This window comes from Drosophila navojoa, chromosome 3, assembly GCF_054131105.1.
Source record: "Drosophila navojoa isolate 15081-1374.11 chromosome 3, UAZ_NAV_1.0, whole genome shotgun sequence".
In the NCBI taxonomy this organism is placed as follows: Eukaryota; Metazoa; Arthropoda; class Insecta; order Diptera; family Drosophilidae; genus Drosophila; species Drosophila navojoa.
The window spans coordinates 18,094,017-18,120,284 of NC_142891.1; the positions used below are offsets into that span (position 1 = coordinate 18,094,017).

Genomic DNA, 26,268 nt, shown 5'->3' on the forward strand with positions numbered 1-26,268 from the left:
CTTTTCTATTCGCTGCGCCACGTTTTGTGTGTGTTTTTCGTTTGCTTTGCTGTTTCCGTGCAGTGAACTTGCTACTATTTGATTATACACACACACACAAACACACACACCTACATGGTAACAGGTGCATGCACACTCTGGCACAGCTGAATAGGTTGAATACAGCTGAAAATTCAAATATTTTTAATTATAATCAAATAAAATTTCATTGTGAATGAAAAATGAAAATAGTATATATTTATTTTTTTTACTATTTACACACACTCATATACATATGTATGTCAAAAATGATTTATATTTATATCAGTTTAAGTAGTTGCCTTTAGAAATTTATTTATATATATTTTTTTTTGTCTATTTGTGCTCTCAACTCAAAATGTTTGCTCATTTATTTGCTCATAGCTTTATTTATCTGTTTAGGAGGTCATTGTCATGGAATTTGTTTATTTTCGTTTCACTCGCCGTTTAGAACACTTTGAATAATACATATGTAAATATATATACAGATGTATGTGTACGCGTATAAATTCATACAATTATACTGACCGAAAATTGAACGTCTCACAAATATATGTGTCACTCATTCAAGTTTTGTGTGTTTTGTGTTTTGATTTTGTTTTGCTCTAATTTAATTAATTATGTTATTTACACGGAAGTTTCCATTACCTGTAAAATTTGAGCTTGCTGTTAAAATGGGAAATTAGGGTGTTATGGTTCTGCCAAATGAAATGTAGCCGGGGGAGGGAGGTGTATATGATTGATCAGGGTGACGAGCTGAACCCCCTCCGTCTGTCCGTACGTTTGAGCCTATAAAAGCTAGAGACTCTGTTTGTAGGTTCCTTTATAGCACTCGTAGATCGAGTTCGCATCAGAAAAATTGATAAACAATAGTTTTTTTACTGCTAAAAACGGTATTGAATTGGATCGAGAGTCTCTCTTTGCATTTAGAGTCATAATCATTTGATTTTTTGTTTACCATTAGAAGTACATTTGGTAAGTAAATTTAGTCAGTAAAATAAATTGCTTTTAAATTTTAGAATTTTATCTAAATTTCTGTTATTTTTTATAAAATATTAAAAATAAAAATACATCTGATGGCCATGCCATTTATTTTCACAATTCAAATTAGGTTATTATGCCTGTTTTCATTTATATTTATCGGTAAGCCATGGCAATTATGTATCCTATATACACATACTCTATAGATTGTATACATACATATATGTATGTATGCCAGATCAATGATTACTTTGTTTATTCTTTCAAGTCGAATCTGATCAATTTGAGACATTTGAGGATGTCAGCATTGAGGATGTTCCCTTTCTGGCCTCAGTCCGTAAAATCCGACAGGACTCTGTGGCAATCGGCAGTGGACATATTTGTGCAGCGACTATTATTAAAAATCGTGTGCTTCTTACGGCAGCTATATGCATATATGGGTGGGTATAGCTGAGTGAACCGATTGGCTATTGGCTATTGATATTGAAGATATGTTCGGCAGAAAACAACGAGAAGATCTGGTGGTTGTTGTGGGGAGTACGTTCATCAAAGGCATAAGTCCAATGATGAAAGTGCTGAGAGTCGCCGATTGGCGATACCATGGATTGTACAAAATTGGGGAAGTAGCCTACAATATTGGATTGGTCTTCACCTACGATGATCTGAGCCCCACGATGGGCTCTATACCATATCTAGCCCTCAACACGAGGACTGTAAGCCCGCATAGGAAATGTGAACTGTGTGGCTGGGGTGGACAAATTGTAAGCGAAGAATTAGATCTTCTATATTGATTCATTTGAGTATCGCTAACCAAACTAATCAATTGCCTTCTTTCAAACTTAGGGCGTCATGCAAAACAGTCCTACTCATTTTTTATTTACTCGGACTACTGACAAAATGTATTGTTATACGGCCGCAGAGGCAGCCGGTGTCATGTGCAGCTACGTATTTTTTGCCATGTACCACTTCGATGCAGGTGCCCCGCTAATATGCAACGATACACTTACGGGCGTATTCATCGGATTTATTAACCCCAGTATTTTGTTGTATACGGACATTAGAGTTTTTAGAAAATGGATAAACGCAGCCATTTACATTCAATTCAATGGAACTATGCCGCTTCGCTCGATTTGCTTTCATTGGCCACTTATTTTAGCCATTGGCATTTATTTGGCCACCAACTAATGACGTAAATGTAAGTGATTTTAAGTTTGTTTTTACTGTACGCTGAATAAGGAAGGGTGGAATGGATGGAATAGCCGATCTGAACAAGTTTAAGGGTATCGGCTAGTCGAACACTTATACTTGTTTAATAAGATTATAATTTTTCGTAGAAGTTTGAAATATTTCATTTGAAACATTCTAGATCTTCGCTATGTACATATTATATATATATGTTTATTTAAAAAATTCCTATAAGACTTTATTATAAGATTGTCTTTATAGACTGTTTCACAACTAACAATTCTCATCACCCTATCAATAGAACAAATACATATTTCTAGTCCAAAACTGAAACAGCTCTGTCGAACCCCATAAAATATCGTTTAATAAACCTCAGAGTCGACGTGACAACTGTCAGCGCTTGTTAAGATGAAACTTGTTGTTCTGTTGCAAAAAAAAAAAAAGAAACTTTGTCATTTACCTTTATTTATTTCACCTTTTCGGTTCACTCAACTTGAGCTATATGTCACAAAGAAACAGATACGGAAATCAAATAAACGCGACAGAAAACAGCGAAAAAAAAAAAAAAAAACGAAACAAGCTAGCATAAAAAAACAAGCGAAATACGTTTTCTAAGTGACAAAAGGGGAAAATCTGTGATCTGTGACAAGGCATACGAACTGCATTTTCCATCAATGTCACAGACTTGGCGACCATTCGCTGAGTTTTCCATTTTATATCTTTGCGCCTGTCTCTCGCACACACTCGACTGTATATCAGCATTATCATTATAGGCAATAATTTTACAGCTCATTGAGATGTGCAGCATACATTGCGTCAGACAATAAACAAGATGCAAAAGTATCTGATATTAAGATAGAGATTTATATGTATATATATACATATAATATACATATATCTCGTTTCTTGTCATGCACTCTCATCAGCATCTGCATTAAGTCGCCAATGATTAATTTTCGCATTGTTCTACGGCTGAAAGTCGCATCTGTTGATGCGACAATAACCTCGCAGACGGCCAGAACAGGCGGTTGGCCATCTGGAGACATGACCAAGCCAACCGCCCACCCGAAATAATGCAATAAGCCTCAATTAAATACAAATTTATTGTAGGCTGCGCCAACAACAGTCCCCAAGTTAATTTATACAGGCGTATGTGTGTGCATGCGTGTGCATGTACATAAGTTCATAAATACACATAGCTATACTGGGCATTTATCTGTTTATATATCATTAAGAACTGCCTGAATTGCACGCATCTCACACAAGTTTTACATTCAACAAAACTGAAGGGCAGCAGTCGAGCTATTTCTGTCTGCATTGAGTTCTTATAGCTATACATATGTACTTATATTGCTTTATATAACTGTATAGTGGATATGTCATTATGTGCAGGTTGTTTGTGTTTTAGAGGTGGACAACATTTAGTTGGAATCCAATTCATCAGCTGATAATTCCCTTTTGTTGAGTCAGAGCAACTCTTGCACATTGTTGATATGAAACACAAATTAATATTAAATAAAATATTTAATATTTAGTATCATCTAGTTCCACTGAAAAGAAAAAAACAAATATTTTATCATGATTATTATTAATTAATTATTATTAATCAAACTAAAGTTCATTTCAAATCAGCCCTTAGAATAATAGATCTGCCTAAATAATAATGAAATGCTTGATATATTAAGAATTTTTGCCAGCATGAATCAATATGAGCAAATGGAATTTTTGCATCAGTCATCATCATCTCATCTCCCACCTAGCTTAAGCGCAACTACTTCTTTAATTATTGGTTCTTAACTGCAATAAATCAAAAGTACTCTAAGCTAAACTTAATCCATATCAACTAAGATTTATAAGTTTTAATTGATTAAATAACTAATCAAATAAATTGGAAAATGCCGAAATACTGACTGCTTCATGTGTTGATTTAAATGAGAAAATAGAAATTATATAAACGTATAAACATCAAATAAAATGTGATTCAATTTAGCTTTCGTTTCATGACTCTCACCTCCCAATGCAATTTGATAAGCATTTATTAGACCCAAATCCAGCGTTGTCTTGGAAATATGAGCTGCTGACAGTTTATTTTTATTATCGCTTCACCAAAAGTTCTTTTATTTACGGTATAGCCCTCGACTCCAGTGGACTGAGCTACAATTTGTGGCCTGCCAACCGTTTCCAGCACTTGACTTGGGTTATCAACAGCAGCAGCAGCAGCAGCAGCAGCAGGAGTAGCAGGAGTAGCAGCTGGAGCAGGAGCAACAGTAGCAGGAGCTTGAGTAGAAGTCACTTTCATCAAGTCGAACTTGTGCGTCCCTTTTGACAAGGCTTGTTATTACTGTCGACCCATATTGATTTACATATGTATTTGCAAAAACACACAGAGAGACAAAGAGAGAGAGAGAGAGAGAGAGAGAGAGAGCCAAATATGAAGAGCCTGCTTATAAGGCTTATGTTGAGAAAACGTCAACGAAAGCAGCTTCTGGGCAAACTGTTTACTTTGGCTAAACGCACAGAACCAGCAAATATTTGGGCTATGACTCAGCAAATGGCAGAGCCGATGGAGATGGAGATGGAGATGGAGATGGCGATGTCTGGCAGTAGTTTGGGCCAGAGACCCTCAAATATACTTAAATTCAATTTTGATGACTCTCTGTGTGAAGAGCAAAGTGTAGCTGAGTGCCAAGTGCTACATGTGTGTGTGTGTGTGTATGTTCATGTATGTGTGTTTGTTTGTGTGTGTGTGTGCGCGCACTTGACTAAACTGCTCGTATTGCATTTAGCCCAGTGCCTTGCCCTGATCCAAAGACAACAACAACCAAAACCGGTTTCAATCTACCTTTATTAGTGTAGTGTATATGATGTGTGTGTGTGTGTGTGTGTGTGTATGCATTATGCGATTGCGATCGCATCTAATATCAAGTTCAAGGTCGCTCGCTGTAAACGTGTAGCGCTGGCAACGTTTTCAATCAATTTTAAAAGAGCTTCCTCTCTCTCCGCTCTCCGCTCTCCCTTCTCACACGCTCTGTCTCTCGCTGTAATTATTGCTTTTCAAAATGTATCTGCCAGTTGCGCTTGATGAGTTGGCCAGAGCCAGAGCCAGAGCTAGAGCCAGAGCCATTAGGTTCTCACGAATACACCCACACACAAATGCCAACGACTAGAGCAGAGTCGTTCGTTAAGTATACGCCCCGTGTGTGTTTGGCTGCTGGCAGGAACTGTGTAATAGCCATAAACAGGTGACTAATCGTGGCAAAACGTTTGCTCGTAATTGGAAGCTGCATATTCTATGCCAGTTTGGTGCCAGTCCGTTCCAAATGACTCAGTTGCAGTTCCAGCGAACTCGAGAACCAGAAGAAATTCACACTAAACAAATGCTCGAATTACTCATACGCACCGCATGGCCAAAGTTGCTCAAATTCAATTCCAACTAACAACTGCACAAATTTAACCAAAATGTATTCTATCTGTCACACACACACACACACACACACACTTTTACAATGTTTATACGTAATTTCACTTACAGCAATACAAGGCTTTTGTGGCTTACATAAAACATATATTTTATTTAGATGTATTAAATAAATTGCATAAAATATATTTTTATATTGCATGTTTCAGCAGCCAGCTTAAATTCATTTGCCAACAATTCGGCAGTCATCAGCAGCTCTATTTGCACAGCAGCTCTACAAAATCTATCTCTCTCTCTTTCGCTCTCTCGCTCTGTTTGCTTGAAATGTATCTTCGGTGCCCAGCTCTTATCTGCTGGCAATTGTCGGACAGCTTTTTCGCAATTGTACTTCATTTGAACCTAATTTGTATGCAACACATACACACACGCAAGCACACACACACACACACGCATACACACTCAGCGAGTGACTCGAAAAAATGCAACAGCTGAGAATGTTGAAACAATTCAAGGCAAATAATTATTTTCCATTTAAATGTTGTCAATAAATGTAATTTAAGGCTAAGTCAATTGCTGCCACACAGGCAGCTGCATTAGATAAATTTACTTCCCTTTAACAAGAGACTCTCGAGCCGAGCAGAAGCAGCTAGAACTAGATAAGCAAATGCTCAAAAGATGTATACAAGAAATTATTAAAAAGATTGTTCAAATAAAACCGAAAACTATACAGTAAAAATTAGTAAAAACAAAAACAAAAATCATACTCATAAATAAATTAAATTATTTATAATTTCAGGAATTCTTAGCCAATTGCTTTGATATGTGAGAAAGTAACGAAAGTCAAATGCATATTGGCTTGCAAGTTACGCTGAATAGCAACAGAAATTTGTTGTTTTTTAAAGAACAAATATGAAACACAAAAACTTTCACACACACCCACACATATACATATACATATATATGTATGTGAGTCAAACAAGTGAGGAAAATGTGGAAAAACCACAAACGAACGCTGACTAAAAGCCAATTGTATTTATGCAGCGCATATAGTTCCCTTTGTCTGTTTGTGTATGTATGTGTGTGTCTTTGTGTGTATTTAAATAGCCCTCGCTCAACTTTGTGCACAAACTTTACAAAAAAAAAAGTAAACTTTTTAGTTGAGTGAGCTGAAGTTGAGCTGCTTTATAGACGAAACTCTATAAACACATATTGATTACAATAAAAATAATATTTAAACAATAAGTACATGTATTGCAATGCGACAGCAGTTGTATATTTTATATATTATATTTGTATATATTTTATAAGGCTTTCGCTACAGCATTTGGGTTTCATTTCCATTAGAATTGAAGTATTGCAGTTAGTCCAGGTCGGTGGCTTTAGCCTCAGGCAAAGAAATTAAACTTAAAGCTTTTTGCTTCCATTTTTGGAATAGGCAAAAATCAAAGGCGAGTCGAAGCACGTGCAGGCAAAGCAGCTGTCAAAATTCACTGAATATTCAATGCAAACGAGCTTGTCGGCATATTTGAAATACATGAGTACCAGCCTAACCCAACAGACAAATCGAAAATCAGAACTGCGTAACCCGCGGAAATACCCAAAAAAATTAAATTTGCTCTACCTTTTTAAAGAGATTTCCTAGAAATATAATGATGTTACTTTATAGAAAACTATTATATATTATATATTATATTATTAAACAAATAATCAGTTTATTTTAATCTAAAAAGAAATTCTTGGAATAATGATAACAAACATATGCATATGTTTTACAAGGAAATTTATAGGAATTAAACCCATATTAAACATAGAATATATGTTGTATAAATAAAATTAATAGGACAAAAAATTCAATAAATAAAATAAATAAATAAAGCAAAAATATATACATAAATATTAGGGCAATTAAAAAATTATAAAAAAAAAATAGTTCAAATATATAATATAATTATAATTAAATAAATATTGTAAATAGGACATTTTTTAAGTGCAGAAAAATCTATATAAATCTATATATAAGCAATGTAATATAATTAAATATAAATAATTTAATAAGCATATTCAAAATAACTAAAAACCCTGCAGGAACACGATTTGAAGAACATTATTTTTAATAGTTCATAATTAAATATAAATAATTACTACATCATTTAGGTCATCAATTGTGTCAACGTAAATTTTCCTACGCTAATCATGAAAATTCTTGTCTCAATTTTCCATTTGGCATTTCCATTTGCGGCCTCGACAAATGTTTGCACTCGAAATAGTAGTCGCTGCTTGTGTACTCTTGTGTAAGGTTTCATTTAGCTGAGAATATACACATGTATGTGTGTACGTACATATGTATGTATGTACGTGCTGTGGCAACGAATTGAAATGGAACTTTTTACAGATCGTTTGGGCTACGCCTTTTGGCTGCTGTTGCTCGTGTTGTTGTTGCTTTGGAATGTTTGTTTGCCTTTGGTTTGCTAGCTGCTCTTTCAGCTCGCTTACAATGCGAATATTTTCACCAAACACACACACATGCATGTTGCTTGCTGGTATGGGTGACCATGAAATATTCAGACAACGAGCGCTTCCACTCAGCCGATTCCGGTCTCTTTGTGGACCTGGCTGCGACGCAGATTGACGCTTCATTACAAGCAGCGTGTTATGCAATTCGGGTCCAGAGCAGAGCAGAGCTGAGCAGAGTCTCTCTCTCTCTCTCTGTGTGTGTGTGCGAGATAATTTGACGATGAGGCGTGCTAACATGTGCCCGCGGCCGGGCTTAGTGTCCGACTCTGTGCACAGCCATTGGATGGCTGCTTTTCATCATGCAGCGAGTGCATGTGAGATCATCAGGCAGCTAACAAAAATTCTACGTTCTGTATTCGCCCCGTGGAACGGGCCGACAATTGATGTTGTTGTTGTTGCTGTTACCGCTGCTGCTGCTGCTGCTGCTGCTGCGCTGCCCGTTGGCTGCGAAGCGTAAATTGCAATTATTTCACATGACATGACTTTGGCAGCAGCAGCAGCCGCAGCAGCAGCAGCTCTGCTCTGCCGTCAGGTGCTGAAGTTTCTATTTGGCTCCCCTCCCCCTTCCCCCTCCTCTACCTGCCGCTCACTCCCAGCAGCACTTCAGAAATGTGCAAAAAAGTTGGACCTTGAGGTTAGCGCGACTAATGCGCGACAATTGTTGTAGCTGTTAGCAACAACTGCACAGAAACCAAATCAAATCACACACACAGAGCCACACACACACACACTAACACACACACACTCGCATGAAAGCCGAAAACTCTTTGCCACAGACTTCTGATGCTAAGACGAGCATGAAAATTTGCATAAAAATATATGTGCATACATATATATCTTTTGCACTTGTGCGCTAAACGAAACAAAGATTCACGAGAGGGTAAAAAAACGAGTAATACTCAGAACGGGTGTCAACGACTGGCGAATGCACTTTTATGGTTAAGTGAGCGTTGTAAAAGAGTTGAAATTACATTCTGTTCATAATTAAGGACTAGATTATGTTAGAAAGTGAATATTCCTAATAAACTAGTCTCAATCGGGTATGAACGACTGTTTAATATATATGCAATAAAATATGTATCTGTATATGAGATGTATGTAATATAGAGGTGAGCTCTTAAGATAGTCTCATCGAAGATAAGTTAGCAAAGGGATAAATTTTCCTTTAATAATGAAGTCGGGTGTTAATAGAATTTTAATACTCGCTCGTCTCTCTGCCTCAATAAAAATATAAGAATATTTTATTAAAGTTTCATTGATCAGACGGGCTGTGAGGCTTACGTAATGAATTTGATAAGGTAAAGTGTTAACGATTACATGATACTCGCTCGCTTAAGAAAAATGGGTAGAGTCTTAGTTACTTAATTATTAGCAAAAACGACAATCTCTGTTCCGTTAGGAATGCTGATCTCATATGAAGATGGAAGATGAGATTAGATTTCCATTACTATAATAGATAGGCTGTCAACAAATATACCCCAAACAAGCCCAATATTTAGTTAATCTACAAATAAATCTCGTTTGTCACACCTTATAGGGCAAGCAATAAATCAAGTCATTCAAGCAATTTATTATAATCAGACAAGCACGTTTATGATGGCACGCTAATATGCCCATTTGCAATGCAGTTGTGGCAGGTATTTAACGACTGCTGCGTGGTGCTAAGAAACGTTTTCCAGCTTCTCGCACAACCGGGCAAGCAAGATCCAAAACCGAAATTGTTGAAGAACGTCCAACGCTGGCGACTCAACCTCGCTTACCCTTGATCTCGTGCTTATTTCGGCAGTCGAGCGATACGAAATAAATAAATAAATAATTAAATACACAGCAGCGAGGCCAGCAAAAGAATTTCTTGTTCTTGTTGCTATTTTTCGTCAAGTTTTTGTTTTGTTTTTGTTTTTTTTTTTTTTATTCTTGTTTTTCAGTTTGGTCTGTCGGCATTGCCTGTGCCGTAAATGGGCGGGCGAGCCAAGTTGGCGTGGCACGGAGAGCATCGATGCGATGGTATCGATGAGACAAAGATTAAGTAATTGAGAACCAACAACGAAAATGTGTGATCAGTTACGAGACGTGCTGAAATGCAGCCGTTGAGCTTCACTTTCAGCAGAGAGCAGAAGGAGCCAGAGAGAGAGCGAGAGAGCGAGGCCTGGCTATGATTATGGAGTGCATGTGAGTGATAAGCCGAGAGCAATGTCAGCAAGAGCTGGACTAGTTGCGAGGTGATAATAAATACTTATATATAGGAAATGACAAAAAAACATGTTTAATTAAAAAATTTTAATTTTGATAGAAATTTTATGCTCATCTATGAACTCGTTTTTGAGCATTTTGAGCAAGCATTTCTATAATCTGTATTATAATATGATATATGCTATGTTTCTTTAATATTATAGTCGCATGCATATTTAATATGATTTCCACTTAATGAAGTCTGCTTAGTCCATGCATATACTAAGTGTTTAACTAACTGTTTAATGGAGATAAATTGTTCATTATAAAATATGCATATAGGGATATCATAGATTATCCTTATTTAATTTCACATTGGAATATCACTCTTAGTACAGACACAAATCTATAGCATACTAAATATTACATATATTTTTTAGATTTATAAGCTCTTTGATCTAGCTAGCAGCTGGTTTTACTTTTACCAAACCTATCTGTAATAGTATATAACTTTTTTCGCTATAGCCTATCCAGTTTCATTCATTTATTTTGTTTTTATTTATTCATTTTTTATTTTTTCATATTTTATTTTATTCATTTTATTTTGTTGTTCGTCGAGATTTTAAGAACTATGATTTTAGCTATTATATGGTTTTACTTTCACAAAATCTGTCTGCTTATCCTATAAAACTTTTATAGCAATCAACAATTTACTTATATCTTTAAACATTTCCAATTTAATTTTATACTGAATTATTACTGAATCATCCAAAGCCTGTTAATCTGTTTGCTGGATTTAAGAAATTCATGTTCAGCAACTCTCTGTACACCTATCTCCATCTCTCTGCTTGACTGTTGTCATCCATTGCGCTGTCTCTCTCTCTCTCTTCCTCTCTCACCACAAATGTCAACCGACATCGAGACAGATTTTACGAGTTTCTACTTTGATTCTTACAGATCCACACGCACAGCTGCTGCTGCTGCTGCTGCTGCTGCTGCAGCTCGTACTTGGTCCAATTGCTCGATTAATTCATTTTGTACGCTTTTATTTATTGCACTTAATTTAATATAGCCAACCCAAAAACCAATTTTATGGCTACATAATTTAACATTTTACGGCACACACACACACACATACATACGAAATAAAATAAATAAAACAAAATACAAGAGCGGGCAGCAACGAAATATAAAAATTGGTTCCATTTTCATTTCATTTTGCCAGTTGCTTGACAGCTGGCCAGCCTGTTAAGTTCTCGTATTTATCGTATAGTGCTATATATGTATGTGTGTACATATATACATATGTATATCGATATGTGTGCGTGTGTATATATCGCATTTCGTTTACCAGTTTTGGGTTTTTCAAGTACAAACCACAAGACGAATTTGGTCATTTAAAATTGCGGCGCTGTCTTGGTCTTGGTCTGCCCGCTGATGGATGGATGGATGGCTGGCTGAGATGGTTGGTTGGCTGGCTGAATGGACGGACGGGCACTCGGATGGTTGGCTAGATGTTTGGTCTGCTGCCTGCTGTTTACAATTGTCGTCATTGTCAACGTGTTTCAACTCTCTTGACGGGGCGTTACCAGCAGCAGCAGCAGCAGCAACAAGCAGAGCTTTGTCTTCGATAGCCGCTGCAAATGACCCATTTAACGGGCCAGTGCACAAGCAGCCGCCTTGGCTCTCGGCTAGCCGTTTAGCCAACTTGGCTCAAACCAATTTGGAACGTGAGAGATTTAGTGGCTCCAAGTACACGAGCCTCGGCATGAACTTGAAACCCGCAGCGCCGATTGATTAGAACTCTGCTCGATGTCGATAATTACAGCGATCTATGCCAGGCACTTAAATGCATATGCAAGTCTCAAATGAAGTGTGAACTGCAGCTAGTATAACTATAACTATAACTATCCGACAGATTTGTCTATATAAATATCAATATATATATATATATATATATATGTATATATATATATATATACATATGTATATCTATGGCAATTATTGTATTTCCATTAAAGGCACGTTTCATGTGCGCCGACAAGTGCCGTGCCGTGTCGAGTAATCAATCTACCTTTTGGGCCAAAGTTGACGAGATCAGCTCTTGCAGTCAATTTTCCAGTTGGCTGACTGAGAATTTTATTAGCCCGACCCAGGGCGGCAGTGATTTAATGGCATAGCTTATTACTCACTTTATGCTAAATTGTTGTGCAAGAAAGCCAAATGATCAATTTGCATTTGTTGTCCCGCATACTCTGTAAGCGCCATCAAATGGGGTATATGCGATTTGTTGAAAATTGTCAGAGGATATTTGAAGTATTTTTATAGGTTTAGTATATATATTAATATATATTTATTATACTTTTATGTAAGATAAAAAGATACAATATTTTATGAATGTTCTCTAGTTAGCCTGAGTACCAGTTTTTTTTGCTTAATTAATTATAAATATTTTCTAGTAAGAATTTGTTTCTCTAAGCTTTGCATGAGCAAATAAGAATTGTTTAATAAAATATTTATGCATTCCTATATAAATATGTTTATATATATATACACACATATGTATGTACATATGTATTAAAGATCTACACAAATCTTGCACATTTTTATTCTTTACTTCCGTCGTACTAAATATTTGATATTTTTATATTTTGTTGCTCATGTCACTCTCTTATGCCGACAAGTTCAGCCACTTTTAGTGCTCAGCCATTGTTTGGGTCATCTTTGAATTTCGCTTAATCCAAAAGAATATATCAAAAAAAGCTGCATCCAGTTTTTGACCCGCATACAGCTAGCCCCAGCTATACGACATTATTTCATTCAGTTAATAGAGTAGCTTCCAGTCGAAGTTTAGTCACTCAGAGCTCATCCACTCGCTGCTGCTGGCAGCAACTGGCGTCCATTTTGTGTAATTTATGTCAATCATTTGTCGCCGCTGCTGTTTGCGCATTAGAATATAAGACGACCATTTGTTCATAAGCACAATAACATTAGCGCCAGCTTGTTTGGCTGCCCACAGTGGCTGCTACGACGCGGGCTCTTCTTGGCCATGTTGTTGAACGAATCCAAATCCGTGTAAGTAAATGAATTTATTCATATTTGCCAAGAGCTCTGCATCTCTGCGCCAGCATTGAGAATCTTTCCATATTCAGTATTATATTCTGCCTAGCTGTGCAAGCAGAACTCCTTTGTTTGGGTCGTAAATCATGTGCCAAGCACAGAGACCATTGGTCATTATCAACGAACATCGAAACTCTGATCAACAGCGGCATTAACAGCCAGAGCAGCAGCATTAGCCATCAATTATGCAAACGGCAAAGTGTGAAAATGTTTTCAACCTGTCCGCACATCACGGCTAAGCACTTTGTATCTGTATCTCGAGCTGTGACTGTGTATTTGTATCTGTATCTATTAACTGGCAATTCGCTGACTGACTGACGGACTGACTGATATCTTTTAGTATGTGTAGCAGCAGCTGTCCAAAGCAAATACAATTTGCACGATTTTCATTTTATTTTTGTAAGTTTAGAGCGAGCGCATTTTGTATCTCTATCTGTATCTGTATCTGTATCTGCATGTATCCGCTGGCATTGAGTGTGTGCGGCTGACTCAATATGCCTACGATTTGTGTGCTTTGTGTTGTTGTTGTATTTGCATTGGTAATTTGTGTATGCACTTGAAATCGGCTCGCACTGCAATTACTCGCAATGCAGCACAGTTTTTGTTGTTTTTTTGTTACGTTGGAAATGCCAACAGCTTTTGCCGGAGCTGAACTTGAAATGCCAGCAGTTAGGACGACAGCGGCGACTACGACTACGGCGATATCTATCAAAGCTTCAACCTGCTAATTTGTATGTCAACTGTGCGTTTGACGCGCCCACCAATGTGCCACCCACTTGACCGCCAGCTGCCACCTGCCGTCCCTAGCGTCCCCTATGCGTGCAAACAGAGGAAGAGAGAGGCAGGGAGTGAGGGAGGTACGAACTTGACATGCAATTGCCAGCAACTGTCATGCGGTTGCCAATTGAAGCCCCAGCTCAGCAGAGCTCAGCTCCAGCCTTGTAATAATCATCAATGTCGCTGTTGTTGTTTTTGTTGTTGCTCCTCAAACACCAAATAAATTTCCCATGCGCCAGTTTCAAGTTTCAAACAAATATTGCGCATACGCCGCGCTGGCCGGCAGCTTTTTATTAGAATTTCTTAGCCTTAGGCTGCCTGGGGCAACGCTCCGAAGCTCTCCTCGCTGATGATGTTGGCCAAGCTGCAGCTCCAAGTCTTAATGCCAGCCCAAGAGTGGAAACGAAAGGCAAGCCAAAAAGCTGACCAAACCGCAACCGTCTGCTTCCTGGTTGACCTTGTGCAGTTATTAAAATTTCCATCCGAAGATTGTGCCGGCGATGGCAAGTCGCGTCCAATTCCAATTCCTTGGCACCAGTTGACCTTCGCAGGCCGCTTCTTAATCATGCATATGGAAACCGGACAGACGGATGGACGGACGGATGGACGGACTGGCAGTCGAGTAGCAGGCGGCATAAAATTAAACACTTGAATCGTGGCTGCCATGGCGACAATAATGAACAATGATGAACTCGATTAAAGAGGGACCTATGCCAAACCAGTTGACGCCAAGGCTCAAGCCAAACCAGAGCAATTCCCATACATTATGTGGATGTTACTGTTGCTGTTGCCGTTGTTGCTGTTGGCATCTTAACGTGTCGGCTCAGAGAGCCTCAACTGTGGTGTTGCCAAAAGTCGCTCAACATCTTTGCTGCTGCTGCTGCTGCTGCTGCGGCGGCTGTTGCAACATTGGCCGGCGACATTCTCGTTTTGCCACTTTGGGATTAAGCTTGAAATATGTATTCATAATAAAGAAAGTTGTTTTTGTTTTTGTTATTTTTTATTATTTTTATTTTGTATCTTCTTCTGCAACAACGCAATCTGCATACACTAGGAGTTGCACAGCGAAATTCGATGCATTCAAATATTAAATGCAATAAATATTTAAATATAATGATACATAGATAGCATTAATACTACCACCACTACTAATAATAATAGTAATAATAAAAAGTTGTTTTTTTTATTTTTTTTTATTTTTGCAACATATTTTTAAACTTTATAATATTCTGTTTAACTTTAGCCAACAAAAAAAAATAAATTAATAAATAAATAAATTAAAAAAACAATAATGATAATGTTGATAAAGATATACTATAAATATAAAAAATATCTAAATAAAAAAATTATTTATTTGAGAAGTAAAAAACAAACAAATAAATAAATAACTGAATTAAAAAAGCTTAGTAAAATTTTCTTCTTTTTTTTTATATATAAAAAATAAAAATGAATTAAAAAAGCTTAGTAAAATTTTCTTCTTTTTTTTTAATATATAAACACTAATATATAATTCAATAAGGACTGTATGATAATTGACAAAAATATCAGAAAGAAAAGCAACTGCATTCCTATTGATTTATTGACTTGTTGATTTAATTTTTGATTGAAACGTTGACGATTGAACTGTTGTTTGATGAACTCACTGAATGAGAAATAGGACAGATGTTAGACCTAATAGTGTCCTGACTGACTAACTAATTGGTTTGCTGATGAAATGATTTTCAAATGATATTTAATATTTATATTTATAGAAAATCAATTAAAAAATTCACCAATTTATTCTCTCTCACAAATTGTGAGTACTCCTCGTTAGGGTATTATAATTAAGAAACGCGCCTCCGATATGCAAGTCTGGCCAAAGAGTATCGAACTGTGGGTTTTGTCAAGTGGCTTGTGGATATTCTGCTTTCAGCATAAATAGCTTGACCAAGGTCAAGAAGGTCCCACAACCAGTTCACAGAGTTAAGCCAAGCGATGGCATTATATTTCATTGGGCTTCCGTCGATTGTCCTTTGCCTCGTCCACTCAATGGTCAATAACTTTCTTTGTGTCGCCAGTTGGCACAGATGGCCAAATGAGGGCTTATCTCCTCCAGCTTTGGCTTAATAACAATTCAGAGAGCGAACGACGAATCGCAAGAAAATTGGTAAGCCCACTGCTGTGTCATTTGTTTTGTTGCTAATGCCAACTTCTCGTATTTCATAAATTTCATTGATTACCATATCTCTACGCCTTCGCCTTCGCCTGCTCCTGGGCTTGTTAACAACATGGCAACTGTTGCGGCTTCTTCCTACACAGAAGATTGAATTATATACATACATACATATATATTTCAATAAGTGCCCATGAATGTTTGTGTTCGTTCAGCTGTAAGACCAAAGCTCACTCTCTCCCCCTCTGTCTCTCTCTCTCTCTCACTCTCAGTCTGTCTATTGAGATATTGGCCATAGCAATTTGTGCAATGATTTGGTAATTATTAGAGCTCTAGTTGAAATTCGATTGATTGGGTGAATTTGATCAAATAAAGCAAATTACAGATAATTATATTAAACAGTTTTAGATTTGCCTTAAAGCAGAGCTTTTGCAAATAATTGGGATTGAATTGCACAGAAAATTAAGCAAAGAATTTCCTTTTGAAAATACATACTACAAAAACAATAAATAAATAAATACAAATAAAAAATAAATATTTATATATAATTAGAGTATTAAAAAAGTATTACTTTAAAAATATATAGTTGCTATTCAGTTAATAATACAATAAATTATTAGTATATAAATATATAAAATATGAAAATAATATATATAAATATTAAATATAAATTTATTAAATAATGCTTACTACTAAGGTATGTTTGTGTTTAAAAATTTACCCATAAAAGATATATAAAATATAAAAATAATATAAAAATATATAAATATTAAATATTAATTTATTAAATAATACTTACTACTAGGATATTTTGGTACTTAAAAATTTAAATAAAAGAATGTGTGTTTTTTTTTAGTATAAGTATATTTAGTTAATAAATACATTTAATTTAATAAATAAAATTTAAGACGTCAAAGGTAGCCCTAACCCTAGATCTTCCATAGAATAAAGAACATTTTCTTGAGTAATTAACAAATAATGCCTTAAGAAAATCAAGTTCTATGTGAATTGCATTCACTCGTTAGCCCCAAACAGATGAGCGCATGCAAAACAAAAGCAGAAAAAAAATTGGAAGTAATCATTCAATCGCTCAATTCACTTCCTAAGCCCCACGAAATCTCTCGTCTAATTGTAATTTTAGCTTAGACAATGGCTATGGAAAAATCCCCTTTCCCGCTCATTTGGCGAAAACAATTTCGAAACTGCGACTCAACGGACGGAGTCGGACAGCATCAGCGAAATGCATTGTTGGCGAACTTTGCTTAAATAACCAAATTTCGCATAACTCAAAACTGAAATCCACTTAGAAGTCCCAACGAAACAAAAAAAAAAAAAAAAAAAAAGAATTACAAAAAATAAAAAAAAACTAAGGCTTAGTCTGTAGCGCGGCTTTAGAGTGAGATGATTGTGCAAGGGCAGTGGAGGGGATGGGCGGCTGTACGGTGACGGTTGGCGGAGACCACTAAAAAAGTCACATGATTTAGCTGCGGTCAAATGGGCAAAAGTGCGACGATGGGGGCAGCAAAAGTTTCCGCACAGCAAGAACAAAAACAACAACAGCTACAGCTACAGCAGCAGCAGCAACAACAACAACAGCAGCCATAGGCAATGGCAACAAAAAGTTATTGCAAAACAGAAACGAAACGAAACGAAACAGAAACTGAAATAAATGCTCGTACATTAGAAGCTGTTGTACATTAATAGACGACGAGCGGGCGAGTATGGAAAATAAATCTTAACTGCGCCATAAGACGTCGACGACGCGACGGAGACGCGCCGCTGTAATGGAGAAGCAGCCGTCTTCGCTGCTGCTGCTGCTGCTGCTGCCATCGTCGTCGTCGTCGTTGTCGTCGCTGCGTTAGCCTCGGCTTATCTGAACGACGCGGCGCTGCTCTGCCCTGCTCTCCTCTCTCTTGGTCGCTCTCTCTCTTCTCTCTGTCTACCTCTCTTCGCACCTTCATATGTATGCGTGCGTGTGTGTTTGTGTTCTGTTCTAATGAAGAGGATGATAATGAAATGTGCTTGTTGCTGCCCCTGCACCAAGTCCAGCCCCCTGCGAAACGATGCCGATCCGCCGCACGCCGCTCAGTTCCACAAGTTCCACAACAGTTTCACAGTCCGCAGTTCGCAATTCGCAGTTCGCGTTCCCCGCAACCCTTTCCTATTTGCAAATTGTTTCGCTGCACTTGCAGATCATCTTGTAGGCCAATGGCGCTGCTGCTGATACCCTACTTAGTGTGATCATAAATGAAATAAACAAATTTAATTTAGAATTTTGCAAAAGAAAATATGATGAACGGATTAGAATTGATATCAATATATACATGCATTTATTTTTTTATAAATTTTTATTTATTTAAGTTTATTAATTATATAATAATTACATACATAATAACATAAGTACATAATTAACTTGTAGGCTAAATAGGAAATTTCTCTCTTTCCTTAAGAAATTCGTGCAATTTAATTTGGGAAATTTTATGAAGGACATTTTTTATTCACATCGCATGCAATTAAGTCCTTGATATCGATATTTTCTTCAGTCTATTTTGATTTATTATTTTATTTGTGGCACAACGTGATATAATTTTATTTATTCTCAATTGTTTTTTTAAATTATTATTTAACAGTATGCTGTTGTTGCTGTAATAATTATTGTTGTTAGACGATCGTTCGCTGCTGTCGATTTCTTCTGTGTCTATTTTTTTCGTTTTCATATTTCGTTTCGTTTCGTCAATTTCAATCCCAAGTTTGCGTGTTGTTGTTCCAGGGTGATTTTGCATTCGCTATTCTCTCTTGTTCTTGTTGTTGTTGTTGTCGGTTTTTTCCAACCCAGCAGCATTTCAAGGTCTTGCATTATTTGCTATTGCCAAGTTTTGCACTCGCCAATGTGCAGGCAGCAACAGTTGTTGCTGCTGTTGTAGTTTTTTGTTTTTGTTACACTCGTTCGTTTTCTGCATCATCTCTCACAGCAATGAGAAGTTTTTACGAAAATTTCTTCGTCCATCGCCAGTTGTTGCTGCAGTTTTTGCTCTTTTCCACTTGACTGACAATTTGATTGGCAGTTTGCATTTGTTGTTGTTGTTGCTATTGCTATTGCTATTCCTATTGCTGTTGCTGTTGCTGTTGCTGCTGCTGCTGCTGCTGTTGTTGCTTTTACAGCCCCGCAATTATATTTAATTTTATTATTGAAGATTGCAGCGAGATTTTCGCCTCAAGGTCAGGCGTGTAAATCTTTACCAGACAGCGCTGAGAATAGTCCGGGCCTCGATCACGTAAGCAAAAACTTTTTTTATGTTAGACGCCATTGTTGCTGTTTGATGTTGTTGTTGTTGCTGTTATTTCCAGCTAGCAGTTTCTCAGTGAAAATTGTCGGCGATCATTTGCCATCAGCGGCGCTATTGCTGTCGCCGTCGCTGTGGCTGTCGCTGTCTCCCGCCGCTGCCCGCATCGCTGTTACCTTTGCCAACGTTCTCGATGTTTTCGATGTTTCATTGTCGAGGCTTTTAATGGGCCTAACAGTTCTCGTTGCTGTTGTTGTTGTTGTTGTCAAAATTGTTGCGGCACTGCTGTAGTTGTTGCTATTGCTATTGTTGCTACTGAAATAATTTCAAGTGCATTTAGTAAATTTTGCTGGTATTCGCTGGCATTTTGTCTGGTGCAGCTGCGCCAAGATTTTTATAGCATTTCCTATTGGAAATGTTTTGTCATTAAATTTGTTGCTATTATTGTTGTTTGGATTGCCATGGCAAAGGACATACAATCACACAAACACACACACACACACACGCATATTAATGTGCATGTGCCACCCGGAAAAGTGGATGCAGTTGAAGGTTTCCCTTCATCTCCTGGGTATCGCATTGTGTCTGCGTAATTGAACAAATACAATAAATACGCATACGCAATGTTGACTTCCAATTGGAATTGTAAAGCGGAGCAGCGCGTTATGCTTTGTGACATTTTGATTACGTACACGCAATAATGCTAATAAACAAGACTATGTATACGCGCTGTTAGTAAATAATAATAGTTTATATGGAATAGAATCTGCTTTGGCCAAGTTTCCAAATAGATATTCATAGAACACGTTTTATTCTTACTATGGCTTGCATTTGTGAAGCCATAATTTACTTATACAGTGTTTTCCAACCTTTTTTCTAGTACTGTTTTTTATTGTTTACCTTCATAAATATTAATAAGTAATATACAATAAGATTCTTCTTCTTGTGCTTGGACTTATGCAATGCCTGTGCCCTTGCCACTGGTAAACAGCCTAAGCGTGCGCTATACATACATACGTATATATAAATAAATGTATGTGATATTGTGCATCTGTGTGAGTGCTGATTACAATGCTGTGCCAATCTTTAGAGCCAGAACACATGGCGAGCACGCTATACTCTTAACTATCCGTAATTGTTATATTTTTCGAGCAAATTACGCTCAGATGCGTGTCACGCCGCGCCGTTTCTCTTGCTGTAAGGGGGGTTACAGCACTCTGCACTATTGCTCTCCAGTTAGCGGGCAATATAATACAAGCAAATATATATATGTATATGCATGCATATACACATAGACATATAAAAAATGTGTGTATACATCTGTCAAGGTTACGCATACGCCACGTATGCAATGCGAGCGCAATGTCTAAACAAATAGACGAGGCGCAAGGCAACGCAATGCAAACAGAGACGGACATGGACACTTGTGCTATGGCCTCTCAGCTAGATGCACGCCACACACACATGCATTTAGATATTTATTTATGTGTGTCTGTGTATGGAATACAAATTGTGACTTAGACATAGCGCGAGCGCGAGCCGTGAGCGGAAGCAGCTGCGTTTAAGCAAGTGTCAAAAGTCTCATAAGTCTCGGCCATATTGATGATCGACAGCTTGTTTATTAAATTCTCGCAACGTCCGCAGCGCTTGCTCTCTCGCTCTCTGCTTCCTCCCCCTCTCTCTGTGCCACCCTCTCTCTTGGCGGCCTTTCAGCTGCCACTGCTTGGCATATGTCGCACTAATTGGCACATTCGAGAGCGAAAAAAAGCAACATTTTCACAAGAAGTAATAATTGCAACAGAGTAGACCACGCCCGACCAGACCCAGCCACATCTGAGGCATTGCTCGGCACTGGCTGCCTCTGCTCGACCACCCAGCCACCCAGCCACCTCCTGCATCTTGTGGAGTCTTTGTTTGCTTCGTTGGTGGTCACAAGGGTTGCCATAAAGACCATCATTACGCTCTGCCATGCCACGAGTTGGCACAACTTTGTCTTAATGATTGCAGGGTATACAGAAAGGAATACCAGAAGTAATGATATAAGATATAAGAGAATCATAAACTAAATATCTTGTATCTGTATCTGTATCTGTATCTGTATCTGTATCTGTATCTGTATCTGTATCTGTATCTGTATCTGTATCTGTATCTGTATCTGTATCTGTATCTGTATCTGTATCTGTATCTGTATCTGTATCTGTATCTGTATCTGTATCTGTATCTGTATCTGTATCTGTATCTGTATCTGTATCTGTATCTGTATCTGTATCTGTATCTGTATCTGTATCTGTATCTGTATCTGTATCTGTATCTGTATCTGTATCTGTATCTGTATCTGTATCTGTATCTGTATCTGTATCTGTATCTGTATCTGTATCTGTATCTGTATCTGTATCTGTATCTGTATCTGTATCTGTATCTGTATCTGTATCTGTATCTGTATCTGTATCTGTATCTGTATCTGTATCTGTATCTGTATCTGTATCTGTATCTGTATCTGTATCTGTATCTGTATCTGTAATCTGTATCTGTATCTGTAGTCTTGTATCTGTATCTGTAGCTGTATCTGTAATCTGTATCTGTATCTGTATCTGTACTTGTATCTGTATCTGTAATCTGTATCGGTATCTGTATATGTATTGTATCGGTATCTGGTATCTGTATCGGTAATCTGTATCTGTATCTGTTATCTGTAATCTGTATCTGTATCTGTAATCTGTATCTGTATCTGTCATCTATTGTATAGGTATCTGTTATCTGTATTGTATCTGTATCTTTGTATCTGTAGCTTGGATCTGTATCTGTACTGTTATGTATCGGTATCTGTAGCTGTATCATGTATCTGTATCTGTAGCTGTATCTGTATTCTGTATCTGTATCTGTATCTGTATCTGTGTATCTTGTAATCTGTATCTTTATCTTGTATCTGTATCTGTAATCTGTATCTGTATCTGTACTTTATCTGTATCTGTATCTGTATCTGTAATCTGTATCTGTATCTGTAATCTGTATCTGTATCTGTATCTGTATCTGTAGCTGTATCTGTATCTGTATCTGTATCTGTATCTGTATCTGTATCTGTAAGTCTGTATCTTTATCTGTATCTGTATCTGTATCTGTATCTGTATCTGTATCTGTATCTGTATCTGTATCTGTATCTGTATCTGTATCTGTATCTGTATCTGTATCTGTATCTGTATCTGTATCTGTATCTGTATCTGTATCTGTATCTGTATCTGTATCTGTATCTGTATCTGTATCTGTATCTGTATCTCTAAATCTACATCTATCTCTATTCTATCTCTATCTCTGTCTCTATCACTCTATCTATCTCTATCTCTGTCTCCAGTTTCATCTTTGCCTGTTTAGGAATCCCTCTCATAAACTTTTCATGCAGAGTATTTCCGCTTTGCCTTGCCTGGGTTCATTTTTCATTTTGCCACTTTGAAACTTTGTGGCCAAGTTGCGCTATTTGTTGGTCTGTGGCTTGCCAAGTTTTTTACAGCTCGTCTGAGAGGAATGGCGTGTGCTTCCGCAAAAACTGTGTAAGCTACTTGCAAAAAATATATATTAAAAACTTATGGCTGCAGAGCTCCACTCGCTGCACTCCAGATTGAGTGGGGTGCTGCGGCAGCTGGTTTCCGTGCAGATTCTCAGTGGCTGGGCAAGGTGATAAATTGTTATGATCCTTGTGCGAGGCGTTCAACTGATTTTAATTGCAGGCACTTCTCTTGTTTTGGACAGCGACAAAGGTGAATGTTAATTAACCCGTTGGCCAAACCAAGAATTTGTTAGCAATCAAAGCGCTGCGCGTGTGTGCAATCAATCAGACGGCACGCAGGCAGCGGAGGGTGGTGAGGCCAGCTGTGTTCTGTTGGCCAGCTAATGTTCAGCTGGCAATTGGCAAAGTCCCAGTCGGAGTCTGGTTCGTTACTGCACAAGAATTTTAAATTGTTATGCAAATTCCACCTGCACTGCCTGTCGCCAGCTTCTGTCCGCAGTAGCGAATGTAGCCTGTGGCTTCACTCTGTGTGCGGGCGAGGGGCGGGCCGGGTGCGGGATAAGCCAATCAGTCGCCTGCACACGTTGGCGAGAACAAAAGCGCCAGCAAACGCCATAATTCAAGTGGCCGCAGCGATTTCATGCCTGATTTCAATTATCAATACGCGCCATCGACATTCGATTGCAGACTCGTCCAGCCAATCGAACAATGGGCACAAATCATTTCATATGCCGAGCGTGTGGTCCCTCATCCCAAAGTGCTGCGCTCCTCTGCCCGGCCGCCGGCCTCGCCGTTGTGGCGGCTTCTGGTCTGACAGCAGAAAACCTGCTGAAAGTCTGAAAATTCGGCTTCAGAAATGCAATATTTTATTTTAGAGCAGACGTTGATATCGATTTATATAGTATTCATTTTTTTTTATATTTTTATATATATGTATATTTTTTTGGCCAACAATCCGTTTGTTTTGTCAACTGTCAGCGCTTCTGAATTTAATAATTTAAAGCGCCAAAAAAGAACAGAGAAGCAAACATCATTGGAATTATAATCATCATCGTCCCCATCATCATCATCGGCATCGGCATCCGCTATCGATGTTGAACATGACACAAAGCTGCAGTTCGCCGATGGGCTTTGAATAAAAAATGCGAGTACTTATATAAAGCAAACGATTTGCAAACGATTTGATTGATCCAACAACAGCAACAACAACAGCAACAGCAAGAACAAAAAGAAAACAAAAACGTATCGCGCGATTCACACTACAGGGCGTGGCACTTGCAGATGCATTGAATGTTAAGCGATTTAAACGATTCCAATCAAATGGTTTGTCAAATTCTCGCTGCCAGCAGCAACAGCAATTTGACAAGCGACAATTGTTTTCGATATGCTATCTAAATATGTAGATATAGATATATGTATGTGCATATATATAAATATGATATATGTGTGTGTATTAGCTCTCAAATGTGTTACATATATATTTGATTGTGGCCATAAATTATGGTCAAATCAATCAAATGCGGCAAAGAAGCGATTTTTTATTGCAGCTCTCTTTTGTCAGAGTTTAGCTCTAAGGCAAGCTAATTTATGCGAAATTCAAATATGCATATGTAAATATGTTCCAATGAAAAATAAATATATCTATTTCGAATATATTTTTTTAAATGCACCTATGGTAGAGATCTATCGTTATCAGAATATCCAATATACTGTATATTATTTTGAATGCTCTCAACTCGACTTAGTTTAATGATTTACTCGGATACATATTTCACGGCTTGAGTTTGAATATTATTACAAATATGTATGTTATATACTCGCCTTCAAATTATTCTGATTGTAGTAGACGTCTTCAAGAATTTTTTAACATTCTATAAGACAAGGGTAAATGCAAATAAATATTACAAATTTCAAGTTTCTAGTTCTAAACGAATAGACGAGGAGCAAGACAGATATGAAGTGAAGGAGCCGATAAATAGACAGATAAGCGATCGGACGGACTTATAGACAGGCGCAGAGGCAACTCCAAGGAGACTATTTTCAATTGATAAATGGTTATAATTTAATTGCCTTGATAAAGCACATTAAATTCAAATTCACATTAGCATGATATGATTTACATGCTTATGAAGTAACGCGAGTATCTTAAGGGTATTTTCCATACTATCCAGTCGAGCAGTCTCGTCTAGAGCGCTCCTACGTGTTTTATCGTTAGCTTTGATCAAGTGACATAAAAACTAGATATGATTCACCAATATTAACATTTCCAGCGCGCTGAATGTAAATAGAAAACAAAATTAAAATTCTCTGCGATTGAGAAGCGATTAGTAAACCATTTATTGCCCCCATGAGGTCAACAGATAGGCAGAAAGAGAAGAGGCGTGAGCGAGGGAGAGGGAGAGGTGTACAGCGAGTCTGTGCTGACAAAAAAAAAAAGACAGAAAACAGAAAGAAACCCGAAAACAATAATAAGTAATGCCAAACACATAACCGGGAACTACACAAACATTCGATTTCATTGCTGCTTCCTAGAAACAAAAAAAAAAAAAAAAATACTCGAGCCATCGCATCATTGAGGGAAATCGTCACCGGTTCTTGGTCAGCGAGCCCATAACAAGAAACGTTTCTTAGAACTTGAGTCTACATTGAAACCTGCCATAAATAAATAAATAACAGCGAAGGCAAAAGCCAAGAACTAGCTGCAAGCTGACAGCGCTGGGTCTAAGTGAGGGCAGCGGCGAGGGGCGTGAATGGAAAGAAATATGTAAATTATCGAACGTATTAATTCAAAGTTCAAGTCGCACGTTTTATGTGTGAAACAGGCGAACGTAAACAACGCATAGAATAAGCAACAACAACAATAACAACAACAGCAACAATAACAACAACAACGTAAACAAATTGTCAAAAATGCGGTGGGGCGAAACCGGGGAATGAAACGTCAACTTTTGATTTCATTTCAGCGACAGCGAAACTGATTTTGATTTCGAGCATGAAAAAAAGTGAAAAAAAAAACCAACTGTGATTAGATTGAGGCGTGATCGACTCGCAAATGCCCTGTAAACGGCAAGTAGAAGCAGTTTGAGGCACTTGATATGCGACCATAGGCATATGCAATAGGGCTAGAAGATATTAATGAGGAGCTGAT

At 37.5% G+C, this 26,268-nt stretch overlaps 1 long non-coding RNA gene across 1 annotated transcript; it reads left to right on the top strand.

The window, feature by feature from the left end:
• Positions 1-1,020: 1,020 nt before the first annotated feature.
• LOC149091800 (uncharacterized) lies at positions 1,021-3,574 on the top strand. The gene is made up of 4 exons (XR_016196586.1): positions 1,021-1,161; positions 1,268-1,439; positions 1,502-1,760; positions 1,843-3,574. It is a non-coding gene; the product is annotated as an uncharacterized LOC149091800 (long non-coding RNA).
• Positions 3,575-26,268: the final 22,694 nt, after the last annotated feature.